Source organism: Amblyomma mixtum, chromosome 10 (assembly GCF_055824585.1).
Source record: "Amblyomma mixtum isolate Tamu chromosome 10, ASM5582458v1, whole genome shotgun sequence".
NCBI classification, from domain to species: Eukaryota; Metazoa; Arthropoda; class Arachnida; order Ixodida; family Ixodidae; genus Amblyomma; species Amblyomma mixtum.
In genome coordinates, this window is record NC_143021.1 from 15,437,746 (window position 1) to 15,454,038 (window position 16,293).

General features: G+C 52.6%; 1 pseudogene; it reads right to left on the bottom strand.

Annotated features, from left to right (window-relative positions):
• Positions 1-2,330: 2,330 nt before the first annotated feature.
• Positions 2,331-16,293, bottom strand: part of LOC149325193 (uncharacterized) — a 47,970-nt pseudogene continuing 34,007 nt past the window's right edge.

Genomic DNA, 16,293 nt, shown 5'->3' on the forward strand with positions numbered 1-16,293 from the left:
TCAGTCTGAACTAGGAGAGGCAGCGTCAACATCTGGCATTGATCATGCGCACTGTTTGGGTAAAAATGATAAAAAAGAAAGACGGCCGATAATACCTAAATTTTGAGCATTCACAAAGACGGAGCGTGTCTAATAGTCTGGTGGGAAGTTTAAAGGAAAGCCATTTCTGATCCGAGAAGATCTGAGTGCGTCTATGCTCCATGCGCAGTGAAAGCTTATTGCTCTTGCGCGCTCAATATACATCCTTCAAGTTTCGTTTCAGTATGTTACATGGCAACAATCAACACTTCATCTATGACATCATCACTCACCATCAGCCTGACTACGAACAATGCAGGGCAAAGGCGTCTCACAAGTCTCTCCAGTTAACCCTGCCCTTTGCCGGTTGCAGCCCCCGTATCCCCGCAAACTTCTTATTCTTATCCGCCCACCTAACTTTCTGCCGCCCCCTGCTACGTTTGCCTTCTCTTGGAATCCACTCCGTTACACTTAAGGAAGAGCGATTACCTTTAGTTCGAATTACATCGCATGCCCAAGCCCATTTCTTCCTCTTGATTTCGACTAGGATGTCATTAACCCGCGTTTGTTACCTCACTCACTCCGCCCGCTTCTGATCTCTTCAAGAATGCGGTGTCCGAGTTTCTGGTTGCGTTTCTTCATTTTCCATCGCTCGGTGAGACTGCGGCGGGCTTCCCAAAGATAGAGAAGATTGCTATATGCTTCGGAGGGACCTGGATGCATTGTTCGTTTGTGCGGAGTGTTGTCATTACAGAAGTCACCCACTTTTGATATTCCGTGCGAACAATGTCGACAGACGGATGTGTCGAACGGACCTTAGTTCAACAGGGATTATATGCTTGTGTTGTGCGACGTTTAGGGGGCCGTAAGTAAATATTGTTATTACTGATGCAGTGGTCACTGCCACGGGTGTCTGGGGTTTACTAAGTCAGTTGTCGTGCCCAATATTGCGGGCAAAACTTGTGACGGGTGAGCTGCGCTGCTATGAAATTCAGAGAAAGCTGATTGCGTTTCATTCCATAGTGGTGGCCGCAGATAATTGCTATTTGAGCCGTTTCCGTGGCGTTATGTTCCCATAACACTCAGTTCACTGCCTATAAAAATATTACAGTAATATATGTAACCGCAAAATGACGGCAAATTAATAATAATTTAGAACAGCCGGACAATGAATCCAATGGAAAGCGCCCATGAAAGGGTAAAGATGAAAAATGAACTGGACGCAAGTAGTTACGCCCCCAGCAACTCCTGACGGAAGGAAAGGGTATTATTGCATTGTGCAGGTGGACGCTCAGCTACACGTGAACGGCGTCCGATCCCAGATCTGGCGGTACCTCCTCGTGAAAAGGGAGTTGCCCGCCGATCTCTCTTCCCAGCTTGACCTTCCGCCGCCTGGTGAACACCTTTACGATGACTTGAAGGACGCCTTCTTCATGTTTTTCGCCGCAAACCATCCCTGCCGTGCATCCCGCACGGTACAACAAGCTTCGGCTCTTGACGCCCATCCACGTGCGAGCACCCGTCCCACGGCTCCTGCCCAGCCCTGCTTGCCAGCTTTGGTGCCTGCCCTGGGACCATCACCAAAAGAGCTCTCTCTCGACATGTGCCCTACCTCTTCGGTAAGTAACCCGCCCTGCGGCGCAGCCCCACTCCTCGTCACATGTTCGCCTGTACCCTCCTGCCCATTTTCGGTGAGCCCATCTGTCCTTCCTGTCGCGAGGCACCCATGCACGCCTCACCAGAGCCCTTTCGCTCATAATGCGCAACCCGCACCGCTTCCCACGGTTCCCTGGGCATCTGTAGGCTTCGCTCGTGACTCTGCCTCTGCGCCAGACAAGACAGCCGCCGAATGTGGTGGCATGCTTGCGACATGGACGCGTCTAAGCGGGCCCCATACAGCACCGCCTGTGGTCTCAGCACCAGCGCATCCCGTTCATCATCATCATCATAGAAACTTTATTGTAAGCAGAGGAGTTTGGGGCTCACAGACCCCTGGTCCCCTGCACGGCCCCACTGCATTCAAACGTTCATGTTCCTGAGGACCATGACGTCGGCAGCCCGGCTGGTTACGGTGGCTTGTTTGGCCAAGTCCGCGGAGCGCAGCAGGGTCTCCCATGCCTCCCAAGTGGTGAGGTGATCCAGGCCCCGCGGGGGAGGGTCCGCCGGGCAGAGGAAGAGGATGTGAGAAAGGGTAGCGGAGGGATGCTGGCAGAGGTTACAGGAAGGGCTAGTGGAGTGATATCGGGATTGCAGATAGGGGGATTGGAGGGCGCGAATCTGGAGGCGTCGCCAGAGCGTCTGGTGGTAATTGTCTAGGGAGGGGTGGAGGGGGGGTAGAGCATGTGCGCGGCCCGAAAGGCCTGCGTCAGACCGCTGAAGGAGTGCATGCGATCCCGCGTGAATCCCAGATCAGAGACCGACGGCTCCCGGTTTAAAGAACCTCGGGCTAACGCATTAGCGGCCTCGTTACCGGGATTCCCGGAGTGCGCAGGCACCCATATCAGCTCCACATGGCGGGGCTGGTGGGCTGCAGGCGAGCTCAGTATGCTAAACACAGGGACGTGAACTCGCCCGCGCGCGAAATTTAGTATCGCGGTTTTAGAGTCTGATATTATGTAGCGTGCTTCCGTGTGTGCAAGCGCGTAGGCGTTGGCTGCTTCCTCGGCTGCCTCCGCGGAGGTGACCGAGGGAAGGGGGACAGTAGCAAGAGGCTGTAGGGAGGAGTTGGCGACGGCCACCGCCGCCTCCTCACCCGTGCATGCGGCGTCCACCCATACGGCATCTGATTCGGAGCCGTAGTATTTGTGGAGCGCCTTTGCTCGGGATCGGCGGCGCGACTCATGATGCTGGGGATGCATGTTGCGAGGGAGAGGTTTGATGAGAAGTTCTCGGTGGAGGGGCCGAGGGATGGGGAGGAGGGCAGGGTCATTCGCTGGGATACGAATGTATATAGACTCCAGGGCTGCCACAAGCTCCCCAACTGTGTTGTGTAAACCCAGGTGTAGAAGGCGTTCTGTGGAAGTGCCAACTGGCACGTGTCGGGCCGTCTTGAACGCAGTGCGTAACATGACATCCAAGGCGGCCGTGTCCTGTCTGGTGAACCGAAGAAAGAGAATTGTGTATAAGAAACGGCTGAGGACGAAGGCATGAATGAGACGACATAGGTCGTGCTCCTTCATGCCTCTGTGGTGGCCCGAAACTCTGCGGATGAGGTGCGATATCGCGCCTGTGACCTGCTTGAGTTTCTTTATGGTTACGGTGTTTTTGCCATTGTTTTGGACGTGGAGTCCCATAACCCCAAGAGTATCCACCTCCGGGATGGGAGAGCCATTCAGTTCAATGACAATGGGTGCAGTGGGGTATCCGCGGGTGGTTGGGCGGAGATTAAGGAGCTCTGACTTCTCTGGGGAGCACGAAAGAACGATGCTCTGGGCGTGGTCTTGTGTAAGTGTGGTGGCGTTTTGTACGGTGCCCTCTACATCGCCGTCAGTACCTTAGATGGTCCAGAGTGTGATGTCGTCCGCATAGAGGGTGTGTTTGAGATTAGGTAGGGTAGACAGTTTCCGGGCGAGGGGGATGAGGGTGGCGTTGAATAGGAAAGGAGAGAGGACGGACCCCTGTGAGGTGCCGACGCTCCTAAGGGTGTAGGGTGCGGAGGCAAGAGGGTCAAAATGAACCTCAGCAGTGCGGTCCGTGAGAAAAGCATTAATGTAGGTGTACATCCATGCACCTATATTCAGGGGGGAGAGGGCAGTCATAATCGCCTGATGTTCGACGCGATCAAAGGCTTTGGAGAGATCCAAAGCCAGGACTGCCTTTGTGTGAGCCGGAATATCCGGATCGAAGATGTCGTGAGTGAGCTGCAACATGGCGTCCTCAGCGGAGAGATGGGAACGGAAGCCCACCATGCTGTGCGGGTAAAGGTCGTTGTCGGCCATGTGAAGTGTCAACCTCGCTAGAGCCACGTCCTCGAAAAGTTTCCCGAGACACGAAGTCAGCGAGATTGGGCGTAGATTTTCTAATGTAAGGGGCTTGTTCGGTTTTGGTATGAATATTACCTTGGCGTGTCGACAGGAATAGGGGAGGGTGCCCTCCGCCCAGCATTTGTTGAAGTAGTCTGTAATCTCGGTGACTGATTGGTCACCCAGGTTGCGGAGCATAGAATTGGAAATTTTGTCTAGACCCCGCGCCGAATTCGTGCGGAGAGTCAGGAGGGCCGCTCTGACTTCCGCCTCAGATATATCGGCGTCCAGTTCCGAGTTACGCTGGCCTGTGTAAGGGGGCATAGGGTCAGGTGTGCCGGGTGAGGTGTATGTCCGCTGAAGGGTGTGTAGGAGTGCGTCCGAATTGCTGTTGTGTGCGCGTAAGAGGCGTGTGACGTGGTGTTGTGTAGAGGATTTGGACTGTGTGGGATCTATAAGATGTCTGAGGAGTTGCCAAGCTCGCTTGTTGAACAGTTTGACGGCCAGTCCATCGCAAACTTGCCCCCAGTTAGAGCGGCAGAGCTCCTCCGCGTGTTGTTGTACCTGCGTTTGCAGCGCGGCCAGCCGCTGTTTAAGCTTTCTGTTGAACTTGTTGCGTTTCCAGCGCTCTAGGAGGCTGTGGTAGGCCTCCAAGAGGTGGGCGAGGCGAGAGTCTAGGGTGGGGGTGTCTTGTGTTGTTGCAATGTTTTTGGTGTTGTGATGGACATCGGTCGTAAGTGATGGTGCCCATTCGTCGATGTCCGTAATAGGTGTGTTTGGGAGGTCTTTCCGCGATGCGCGGATGGCGTCCCAGTTCACCACCTTGTGAGTGAGGTATGTAGGGCGGGGTTGTTTGAAGGGGAGCGAGATATTAATGATGTAGTGATCGCTTCCCAGTGTGTGTTGTGTTCTTGTCCAACTGATTCCACGGAGGGAGCGGCTGAGCGTCAGGTCCGGACTGGTGTCCATGATGACGCTGTTTCCGATCCGCGTGGGTGTGTGGAAATTGTTGAGTAGTGAGGCGCAGTTCCTGACTAAGGACCAGAGGCGGTGGCCACGGCCTGTACTGTAACGGTAACCCCAGTCGGTGTGCTGGCAGTTTAAGTCCCCTCCAACGAGGAGAGGGTGCTTGCCTACGAGTCGGTGGAGACCCCGCAGTAGTGTCTCCAGGGAAGACATCGATTGAGAGGGGGGGTGGTATATATTTGCAATAAAGATGGAGGGCATTGTGTGTGTGTTGTGAATGATTTCTGTGATTACGCAAGGTGTCTCTGAAGTTAAGGCCTCCCTTCCTAGTTTCACGTCCTACCATTCAGACGTCACGGACAAACCCAGGGTGTCCACACTTGTACCCCGTTCGATCAGCCACCAATCTCGCATCCCGTTCCTTCCGACGCTCCCGTGGCGGACTTGCGTGCTACTCCTCCAACCACCGCTGCCAGCACCAAAGCCGCCCGTTTCTCGCTCCGCCTTCGCCTGCCTTGCCGTGCCTCGCCGCCTCGAGCGCCTGCACCATCGCCTCCGCTTCTACAACTGCTGCTGTACCAGGCGGCACCTTCTACCACACCGGCTGGGGCGACGCACTTCACACGCTCGCAAATCTGGACGCTGGTTCATCTTCAGGCCATCCTCGAGCACACTCTCAACTCTACCAGTTGCCCTCAAGACTTGATGACGACCATCTCGTCGCTGTTTTCTGGGTGAATTTTCACGCCTGCTGCCTCTGTTCTCACCGTCGCATTTCTGCATCCCTCGCCCGTTGCGTAGCAGCCAGGCTCGACTGCCTGAGATTGGTTCTCCTGCCCGACGGCCTTCCTGGACTACCGACCTGAACTTACCGGCATTTACTTCCCAGCTCATACATTTCTGTTTCTTCTACGCCCTCCCTTAGAGTTTTCTCTCCTTTTCGCACAAACTAGTCGTTAGTGCTGGGTGCGGGCCCCTGTAGCGCCACCTTATCGGCACGCGGAAGAAGACAAAGCGGTGGGCACGCGGAGGAGAACGCTGGCTCGCGCAGGGAACGCCCTGGACTTCGGCCTCGGCAGGACGCTTGCCGATACGATGGCGCTACAGCATCATAATGCGTTAAGCATAACGATCAGGTATTTTATTGTGATATTTTGAATGTATACGACAAAATTTAAAATACCATTACTGTATACATTCAACAAGGAGAACTAACCGGAATAGTAACAAAAAATTGTGTGACGATTAGGGTAAGCCACAGCCAACGAAACAAGGGTGAGAGCAAGGGAGGGCCAAGGATTTGATGGTGAGGGTCGAAAGGCAAAAAAGAGGGCATTGCCCGCCTCTGCTGTAGCAGTGAATGCTTTTCTGGGGTGGGCAAAGAATGAGGGACTTTATTCAGATGTCTTCCAGGAAAAACATCAAGCGCAGACCGCTGGTCAGAAATAAAAAGTCCTTTCGGCCCTGTTAAGGGAGCCTCGTTCATCAGCTCCTTAGCGCGGCCAGAATGTCATATAACTTTCTGAATTGTGGTGTCCGCTTTATGCATTCGTGGCATGATTAATCTTAACCAGGCGAGCTTCCGTCAAACCCTGGACTTATCTCAGCTGCGGTAACTTTGTGCTAAAAATACAGCTGTTTATTTTTCTTATAACAGTTTACAATCGACGCATTATGCTACCATAGTCTATAATCTTGGTATCTTCAGCTCTAAACGTGTGAAACTGGTTTTTGTAAGCTTTCACTGCGTACGCAAAGTAAAATAATACATGCCTTCAGTTTACTCACACACGATCATTAACCACAAGCGCGTATATTGCCACGTATCATTGTAGCGTTTGTTCGTTCAGGCTCAAGGCTGCAGGAAAGGATTGTTATCACTTTTGTTCGTGGCGCGAGAAGCGACCAGACTAATCTCGATTAATCGCAGCCATGAAAGACGGCATCTAGGTTTTTCCAGATTACTGTAGATGATCTTGTCCTGTTATCTGGAAGTTTCCTTGCCGGTTTTAAATTGAGCGATGCCGCGAGCGGCGGACATTCGTACTTCGACGACCGACGAGCACGTTTGTTGCTTACGCCGCCGCCGAGTGATTCAGTTGTTTTGCGGGCGCAAGTCAGCCCAAATAAAGAGCTTCGTTTCCAAGACTGGTTGGTGTCTTCCTGACCGCTGGACTGCCGTCACTACAACGTGACATCTGGTGGGTGTGCTAGGCAGCTTTTCATGTTCCGGACACCCCCTACAAGTTGTGACGCCAGCCCTCTGAGTCATCTACCGCAGGACCTGAGTCCAGTCCACCGCGTAAGCCGACGCCTGCAAGGGGACGCACCTGAGTTCGGGATTCTGCCGGACCCTACCCGAAAGCGAAAGCCAGCAGCAACGTCTACCATGAGCTTGCCCCAGACGATGACTCCAATCATTCTTCACCAGCCCCGGGTGCCACCAACCTTCGACGCTTCGCCTGGCGCCGACCCCGAAGAATGGCTGGAGCAGTTCGACCGTGTGGCTGTCTTTAACAACTGGGACGATGCCATGAAATTCAGGTACGTCTTCTTCGCCCTGGACGGACCAGCAAGAATCTGGTTTGAGAATGAGGAAGCTAGCCTTACGGATTGGGAAACTTTCAAGGAGCAGCTTCTCAAGACCTTCACAAACGTCGAGAGAAAGGAGAGAGCCCAGCAGCTGCTACAGTCTCGCATACAACACCCAAACGAGACCGTTGCAGTGTACACTGAGGAAATGAAGCGTCTCTTCCGGTGTGCCGACGCGAGCATGAAGGAAGAAGAGAAGGTGAAGTTGCTTATGCGAGGAGTTAAAGAGCAACTCTTCGCCGGCCTCGTACGGTACCCACCGAGAACCGTCGCGGAATTCGTAGAAGAGGCATCCACAATGGAGAAACCTCTTGGCGCCTGAGTCCGCCAATATGACCGCCAGCAGCGCGTCTTCTCAGCAAACTGCCTGGACACCGTTAACAACGATAACCTGCAGGGACTTTATCCGTCAAGTTGCGCGAGAAGAGCTCCGACGATTGCTGCCAACGGGAACGCAGCCGCAGCTTTCATCGCTCACTAACGTCGTCCGGGACGAGGTTCAACAGGCCTTGGGTGTGACGCCGACACCCACGCAGCCTCTGCAGCCCCCAGCGATGACTTACGCCGCAGCTGTGCGCCGTCCTGCCCCTCGGCGACAGGACGCAAGCCCCTATCGCCCTCAGCCAGCTGCGCTGGACCGCCGCCCTCTCGCCCCAACCCGCCCGTCCTACGAGCGTCGCACACAGCCGAGGAAATGCGACGAGTGGAGAACTCCCGACCAGCGCCGCCCACTATGCTTCCACTGTGGCGAAGCCGGTCACGTCCTCCGGCACTGCCCATACAGAAGACTGGGCATCCGAGGGTTCTCTTACGACGCTCCACGACCCCGACCCGGCCAGCCACCAGCCGGAATCGATGAGTTTTTGCGTCGGGAAGGATACTCATCGCCGAGCCGCCTATCACGTTTCCCGTCGCCATCTTCACCGCGCTTTGTATCTCCTAACCGAGGTTACGCGATGCGTGGACGCTCCCCCAGCCCCCGAAGGTTAAACTGAATAAAGCAGCCTCTGGAGGTGAGGTTGTTCTGAGCGCAAGAACAAAGATCCTCCGTCGACGAAAACGCAAGACCATGCCTCAACTACGACGACAACACCAACGACGACGACGACCACGACGCGGCCAGACTTGAACCTTATACCACCGCCCAGAAAAGTAACGTCGGAGTACGCCCACCGCAGTCTCACTGCCCGACGAAGCCGAGATCGTACACCGAAGACAACGTGCAATACGAAAACGCGAACAAGTGACTTTGAAGTTATGGTCGACGGTCACGCGGTTACTGCTTTGGTGGACACCGGAGCTGACTACTCCGTCATCAGTGGGCATCAGTGGGCCACTCGCTGTCCGACTAAGGAAAGTAACAACAACTTGGAATGGCCCGCTGATCAGCACCGCAGGTGGCAACCTGATTACGGCGTCAGGACGTTGCACCGCGAGAGCCACTGTAAACGGGAGAACCTACCCTACAACCTTCCTGGTCCTACAGCAATGCTCGCGAGACGTGATTTTGGGAATGGACTTCCTGAATGAACATCAGGCGATCATCGACCTTCGATCTAAGTCGATCAAGCTTTCCACGGACAAAGCCATACCTGCTGCGACGAGTGCAACTCATCACGTTGCCTTAAACGTCCTCGACGAAGCATTGAGCGTGCCGCCCCGATCGAGTGTCCTCGCCTGCATAGGTACAGGAGACATCGAAACTGCCGAAGGCGTCATCGAGGGGAACACCCAGCTACCCCTGGATCTAGGACTGGGCGTCGCAAGGGGAGTTGCCCAAATCAGAAATGGCCAAGCCCAGGTGTTGCTAACCAACTTCACCGAAGAATACCGGCATCTAAACAAAGGTACCACGATCGCTTTCCTCGACGAGCTGGCAGACATCAGAGACATATTTGCCCTACCCGACCAACACGTAGAACCATCTGACCAAGGCCGTCAACGAACGTTTGATGTCAACCCAGCCTTACCACGGAGCAGACAAGACCAAATACGCAGTCTTCTTAGAAAGAACACCGATTGCTTCTCATCAGCATCGAATGTGTGACGAACCCGGCTTGCCAAGCACCGCATTGTCACAGACGAACACGCTCGACCACTGCGACAGAGCCCCTACCGCGTATCGCCGATAGAACGCCAAGCTATCCGCAAGCAAGTAGAGGAAATGCTACGTGACGACGTCATCCAGCCATCAAGGAGCCCCTGGGCAGCACCAGTTGTCCTAGTGAAAAAGAAAGACGGCACCCTTCGCTTCGGAGTCGATTACCGCCGCCCGAACAGTATTACGAAGAAGGATGTCTACCCCCTCCCCCGCATCGACGACACACTGGATCGGCTATGCAACGCTAAGTACTTCTCATCGATGGACCTGAAGAGCGGCTACTGGCAAATTGAAGTCGACGAAAGAGATCGCGAGAAGACTGCGTTATCACGCCAGACGGACTCTTCGAGTTCAAGGTGATGCCATTCGGCCTCTGCTCTGCCCCAGCGACGTTCCAGCGAGTAATGGATACGGTGCTCGCAGGCTTGAAGTGGCAGATTTGCCTAGTCTACTTAGATGACGTTGTTGTCTTCTCCTCAAGCTTTGAAGACCACCTCAGAAGGCTTCGGATAGTGCTGGAAACGATCAAGTCTTCAGGCCTGACACTGAAACCAGAGAAGTGCCACTTCGCCTACGAGGAGCTGCTCTTCCTTGGTCACGTCGTAAGAAAGGATGGAGTTCGCCCAGACCCCCAGAAGACGGCTGCGATCGCAGAGTTTCCACAGCCTAATGACAAGAAAGTTATACGCAGATTCATTGGATTGCGCGCTTATTACCGGCGATTCGTAAATAACTTTTCGCGCATCGCTGAACCTTTGACCCAACTTACCAAGGCTGACGTGCCTTTTAAATGGGAAAGGCCGCAAGAGGAAGCTTTCAACGAACTGAAGCGCCGCTTACAGTCCCCTCCTGTGCTCGGGCACTTTGATGAAAACGCCGAAACCGAAGTTCATACCGATGCAAGCAGTGTGGGCTTAGGAGCGGTCCTCGTTCAGAAAAATGGCAGACAGCAGAAAGTTATCACGTACGCTAGCCGTTCACTCTCGAGAGCCGAAGCCAACTATTCGACGACAGAGAAAGAATGCCTCGCCATTATGAGCGATCACCATGCTCTGTGCTGGCTGGCCAATTTGAAAGAACCCTCTGGCCGCCTTGCTCGTTGGAGCCTCCGTCTTCAAGAATTCGACATAGCTGTAGTCTATAAATCTGGCCTCAAGCATTCCGATGCAGACTGCCTATCGCGAGCCCCCGTAGAAGCAGCACCGGAAGAGGAAGACGACGACGCTTTCCTAGGACCGGCAAGCGCCAGCAGTTTCGCGCAGCAGCAGCGCTCGGATCCTGAGTTGCAAAGCGTAGTTGATTATTTGAAAGGCAAGACCGCATCGCCTCCCCGGGGGTTCAAGCGCCAACTGTCGTCCTTCGTCCTTCACAATAATGTCCTCCTGAAGAAGAACTTCGCGCCCGACAGGACAGTGCATCTTCTTGTCTTGCCCAAAAACCTCAGGCAAGAAATTATGCAGGCATGTCATGATGAGCCGACTGCAGGGCATCTCGGGATTGCTCGCACGTTGCACAGAATCTAGGAAAAGTACTATTGGCCGGGGCTAGCTACCGACGTTTCCCATTACGTGAAAACGTGCCGTGAGTGTCAGCGACGCAAAACGCCTCCGACTAGACCAGCCGGACTCCTGAACCCCATACCACCGCCAACTAAGCCCTTTCAGTAAATAGGAATGGACCTCCTCGGCCCCTTTCCGACTTCATCATCAGGTAACAATTCGATCATCGTGGCCACCGACTACATGACCCGCTACGCCGAAGCAAAAGCGTTGCCTAGTGGTACCGCAACAGTAGTTGCAAACTTTTTTGTTGAACAAATTCTCCTTCGACACGGCGCCCCCGAAGTGCTCATCACAGACAGAGGAACGGCATTTACGGCGGAGCTGGCGCAAGCCATTTTAAAGTGCAGCCAGACAAGCCATCGGAGGACAACTGCCTATCATCCGCAAACCAACGGACTCACAGAGCGTCTCAACAAGACCATCACAGACATGCTCTCCACGTACATCGACGCCGAACATAAGATGTGAGACTCTATTCTGCCCTACGTTATCTTCGCCTATAATACTGCCGCCCAGGAGACAACCAGGTTTACCCCATTCCAGCTGGTATACGGCAAGAAGCCCACGACAACACTCGACGCAATGCTCCCGCACGTTTCCGACGAAGACAACGTCGACGTCGCCGCCTACCTTCATCGCCCCGAGGAAGCCCGAAGACTTGCGCGGCTTCGCATTCAAGACCAGCAGCACACCGACGCCCGACGCTACGATCTGCGCCGACGAGACACGCATTACAAGCCAGGTGATCGGGTTTGGATATGGACGCCAGTTCGCCGCCGCGGATTGAGCGAAAAGTTGCTGCGACGCTACTTTGGCCCGTACAGGGTTCTCCGTCGCATCTGTGACCTCGACTATGAAGTCATCCCCGACGGCACGACAGGATCTCAGCGACGCCGCACACGCCCGGAAGTCGTGTATGTCGTACGCCTGAAGCCATATTATAAACGCTAAAGGACTGGAAGTTTTCATTATCTGTGTTTATTTTCACTTTAAAGCATCGAGACGATGCTTCTTTGGAAGGGGGGTAATGCCACGTATCATTGTAGTGTTTGTTCGTTCACGCTCAAGGCTGCAGGAAAGGATTGTTATCACTTTTGTTCGCGGCGCGAGAAGCGACCAGACTAATCTCGATTAATCGCAGCCATGAATGACGGCATCTAGGTTTTTCCAGATTACTGTAGATGATCTTGTCCTGTTATCTGGAAGTTTCCTTGCCGGTTTTAAATTGAGCGATGCCGCGAGCGGCGGACATTCGTACTTCGACGACCCACGAGCACGTTTGTTGCTTACGCCGCCGCCGAGTGAGTCATTTGTTTTGCGGGCGCAAGTCAGCCCAAATAAAGAGCTTCGTTTCCAAGACTGGTTGGTGTCTTCCTGACCGCTGGACTGCCGTCACTACAACGTGAAAATATAACATGCGCACACCACAGAAGCGCTGCCCAATTCTGCGCTTTGGCTTTTGCGTGCCTGCAAGTTACATGGGTGCAGATAGCAATGGCACCTTTGTAGCTTCTTCATACCTTCAAGAAAGACACTAGGACGATGAGACGCCAGCAGGAATGATCTTAATTTAGCTGGGCTCTAAATTCTGGCGGGCTTCAGCTCGTCGACTTTGAAATCCTTTCCACGTGCTTGTCCTGCGTGTGTGTGTTCCTCCTTCCATCTCACTTTTTTTTATCTGAAAATGCGCGACATCGCGAGCCGGAAATAAAAATTACTTTCCACCAACCGCCCTCCAGCATAACAACACCCCACATTGTGTAACCTCCGCCATACACAGTAAAACAGAGGCATCGAGGCGACCCAGATTTGTGAGAAGCTCAAAAATCCACCCCGTGACCCATGTAAGTATAGAAAGATAGCGCTGTAACGCTGTCAACCGGATTTCGCCTATCAGCTGTTTTTACATTTCCATTATCCCCAAATGTACAAACGTTTGAAAGCTATCTGGAAAAGTCTGAAGCTACCACATAACCGTTGAAAGTTCCGTCGTTGCGTGTCGCATCCTCTAGCTTTAGTGCTTATGGCCTCGCAGACGGCAGAACGTATACACAGTGATTCTCTTCAACGGAACTAATTATGTGCCTTTTGTCGCTCAGGTAGCGGCGTATTCTTTGCCGTGCGCCCTTGCCTACTTCCAGGACGTTGGAAGTTCTTTACTGCGTTTTTCGCGATTCGAGGCTCTTTCTCAGTCTAGTTCGCTCAGATTATAATGTCCGCACTAGCCGTCAGCGTCCGATACACCCCGGTTGCCGGTGGCTTTTGTATACACAGTGATGGCTCACCTCTCCACCAGTATTTCCTCCTCCTCTTCGTGTTGCTGGTACGGTGGCAACCTGGGGACCTCCACACTGGTTGGCGCTAAGGTGGTTTCGGTGACCGTCGTCGTTGTAGGCAGTGTCGACAGCGATGAGGTTCCCGTAGACAGCGTAGTAGTGCTGAAGCCGCTGGTACTGAGGCTGCTGAGGCTCGTGAGACCTTGCTGCGAAGAAAAGGGACAGTGCGGAGGTCGCATGAGAGGCCTAAACACCCACTTCGGTGCTAATGCTGATCTGAAATCAAACATTGGGCGTCCTTGCGAATCAACTTTTTCTGCTGTTTAAGAAGAAAGTTGCAGCAAGAATGCAGTTGGAGAACCTGGACCGAGTTTTCTAATAGCAGGTTGAGTGCGCCACTAAAATCGGCGGGCCCGACCGGACGTCTGCGCAACGAAATCGGCGCGATCTCTTCCGTTATCCCGCCCTATAGTGTTCGAAATTAGGCGGCGGGTGTGGAAGGGCGCAAGGAATACCAGGTACTTTCTCCGTCAGTGGCGACCCGAGCGCCTCCAGCATGCTCCGTCGAGACCACAACTTTTGCCAACACAGATTTGAAGTCAGTGCTCTCTGGCGGATTCGGACGTTCTGCTTCCGAGCGGGTAGACCGATCTGGATCTCTGGATGAATATCACCAGCTTGTAACAAAGGTTACGTTAGCATAATCTTTGCGGCCGTTTGGAGCAGCGACATATTCTCTTGCCTCACTGTGGTGAGTTGGACACAATAGAAAAATGCAGCTAAGACCTTTGCCTTAGCAGGATTCGTAACCGCTACCTGTCGCGGAGGACACGAGCTGGCCCACGACTGTATAGGAAAGCGTTTGATGAGCGAAGTATCGCAGGGCTGCATGCCAGCTAAACCTCCTGATTGTCCTCCCAGTGGGGAACGGTCACAACGTTGTTTTCAAGCCATTTCTAGAAACCGACCACTTATCGGTTCTGCTCGGAATTAAAAGGCGCGGGACATTTTCAGGCGTATGCTGTAGAATTTAAGAGTCTACTTCTTGGCCACTACCCTGGTAAACTTAACAATCGGCAGGAAATATTCCTATGGCTGCAGAAATTAAACCTTGCGCCCGATGGTTACAAAACAAACCACATACCGCTGTGCTCTCTCTAGTCATTTCGATAGTGCAAAGATTGCTTTCGGCTGTTTTACATTGGCACTAGAGTACATAAGAAGTCTAAAAAGTCTATAGACCATTAATGCTACTAGTGGTGGCATGACAACGCACCCCGTTTTTTATTGTACTGCGCTTACAGCATTTTGCCCTCATGTTCACACTTTTATCACTGTACAATGTCGCGACTCAAGGCTGTATGGCAGGAGTTCTCGGGAGTTCATAATTACGGTTTCAAGCGCAGTTATCACTGGGACCAGACAACCTGTTCACTTATTAGGTACGCCAACTCAAAAGAAACTTTTTTTCTGAAATTTTCTTTTTAGTCACAAAATAATTGTTGTAAGTAGAGACTGTCAGCTGTCAAAAACATTGGTGCCCCAATAGGGATCCAGCCAGTGTTCACTCTTCTGTAGCAGCCTGGGCATCAGAGCTCTAACTCTGTCCTGGTATGCAATTGAGTTACCCAGTCACTGGCTGAAAATATGGGTGCTTAGACATCTGAGCACGAGTACTTACTGCTTGGTAACCGCCATCTGGGTGTTACAAAAACACAAAAGTTGAATTAACGTATAGCCAAATGCTTTGTGAAGCTTCTCTTATTGTGATGTGTGCCGAGGCCTACAAAACACAAGGATTTCCACTTGAACTTAATTTTAATGGAAACTTACGAGTCGCTTCGGTGGCTACCTTTCGAAAATATTTCGGGGTTATTGAGAAGCTTACCAGACTTTGCACTTGCAGTACTGTACATCGCTATCGTGAAGACTTAAAAATGTTCTCTCCTCAACTGCCGGATTGTTTACGCTGAAACTGCACACAGAACTTGGCTATTGCGGTACCTTTTATCTCGTAGTAAGTTTGGCAACAGTACTGACCTGGTTCAGCCGCGCATGATACAAACCCGTAAGGGTTTGCCTCGGAACCGACGAATCAAAAGTCGCCAACTCTGGGTTTTCGCTTATGAAAAGTCGTTTGTGGCGCCATCTGTTGTTTGCATAGGAAAGCGACAAGACACGAACTGCGCCAAGGTAAGCATTATAAGCTGCGCTGGTCCTTTGATGGCGCCACTGCCGCCCCTCGCGGCAGTCCGGCGCTAGCGGCTTTCTGTTCATGCAACTCATGCGATTGCAGAGTTGCATTATCAGTGGCTGAATCAAGTAAGTATTGCTTCAAAACTGGCTACAAGACAAAAGTTATCAGAATACGCAAGCCCTCTGCTCAGTTTTACCGCAAACGAGCCAGATGTTGAGGCGTGAAAAGGTTTTGAAGTCTTCGCGATAAAGATGCACAATACTGTAACTGAGCGGGACAGTTGGCCAGAAATGCACAGACAACGGGATCGCGACTGCGCCGCATAGGAGGAGCACAGCTGAAACTCCCAAGGTGAGAGTTTACTCTCACCTTCAACAGATTTCAGACTCTTGCGAAACTAGAAATGAGTCACTATGAACAACTAGAAAGCAGACCAGCCTATCCAAACATTTATTGCAAGGGCGGCACATTTTAACTAAAAGCTTTTTTGCGGACGTGGCAGTGGCCCCTCTTGAAAAAAATATACTACAAATAACCAACTCACCTCCTCTGGGCCAGGTGGTAGAAGTAACTGTAGAGATAGAGAATAATTTTTTGACTTTCCGAGCCGAATTGCTCT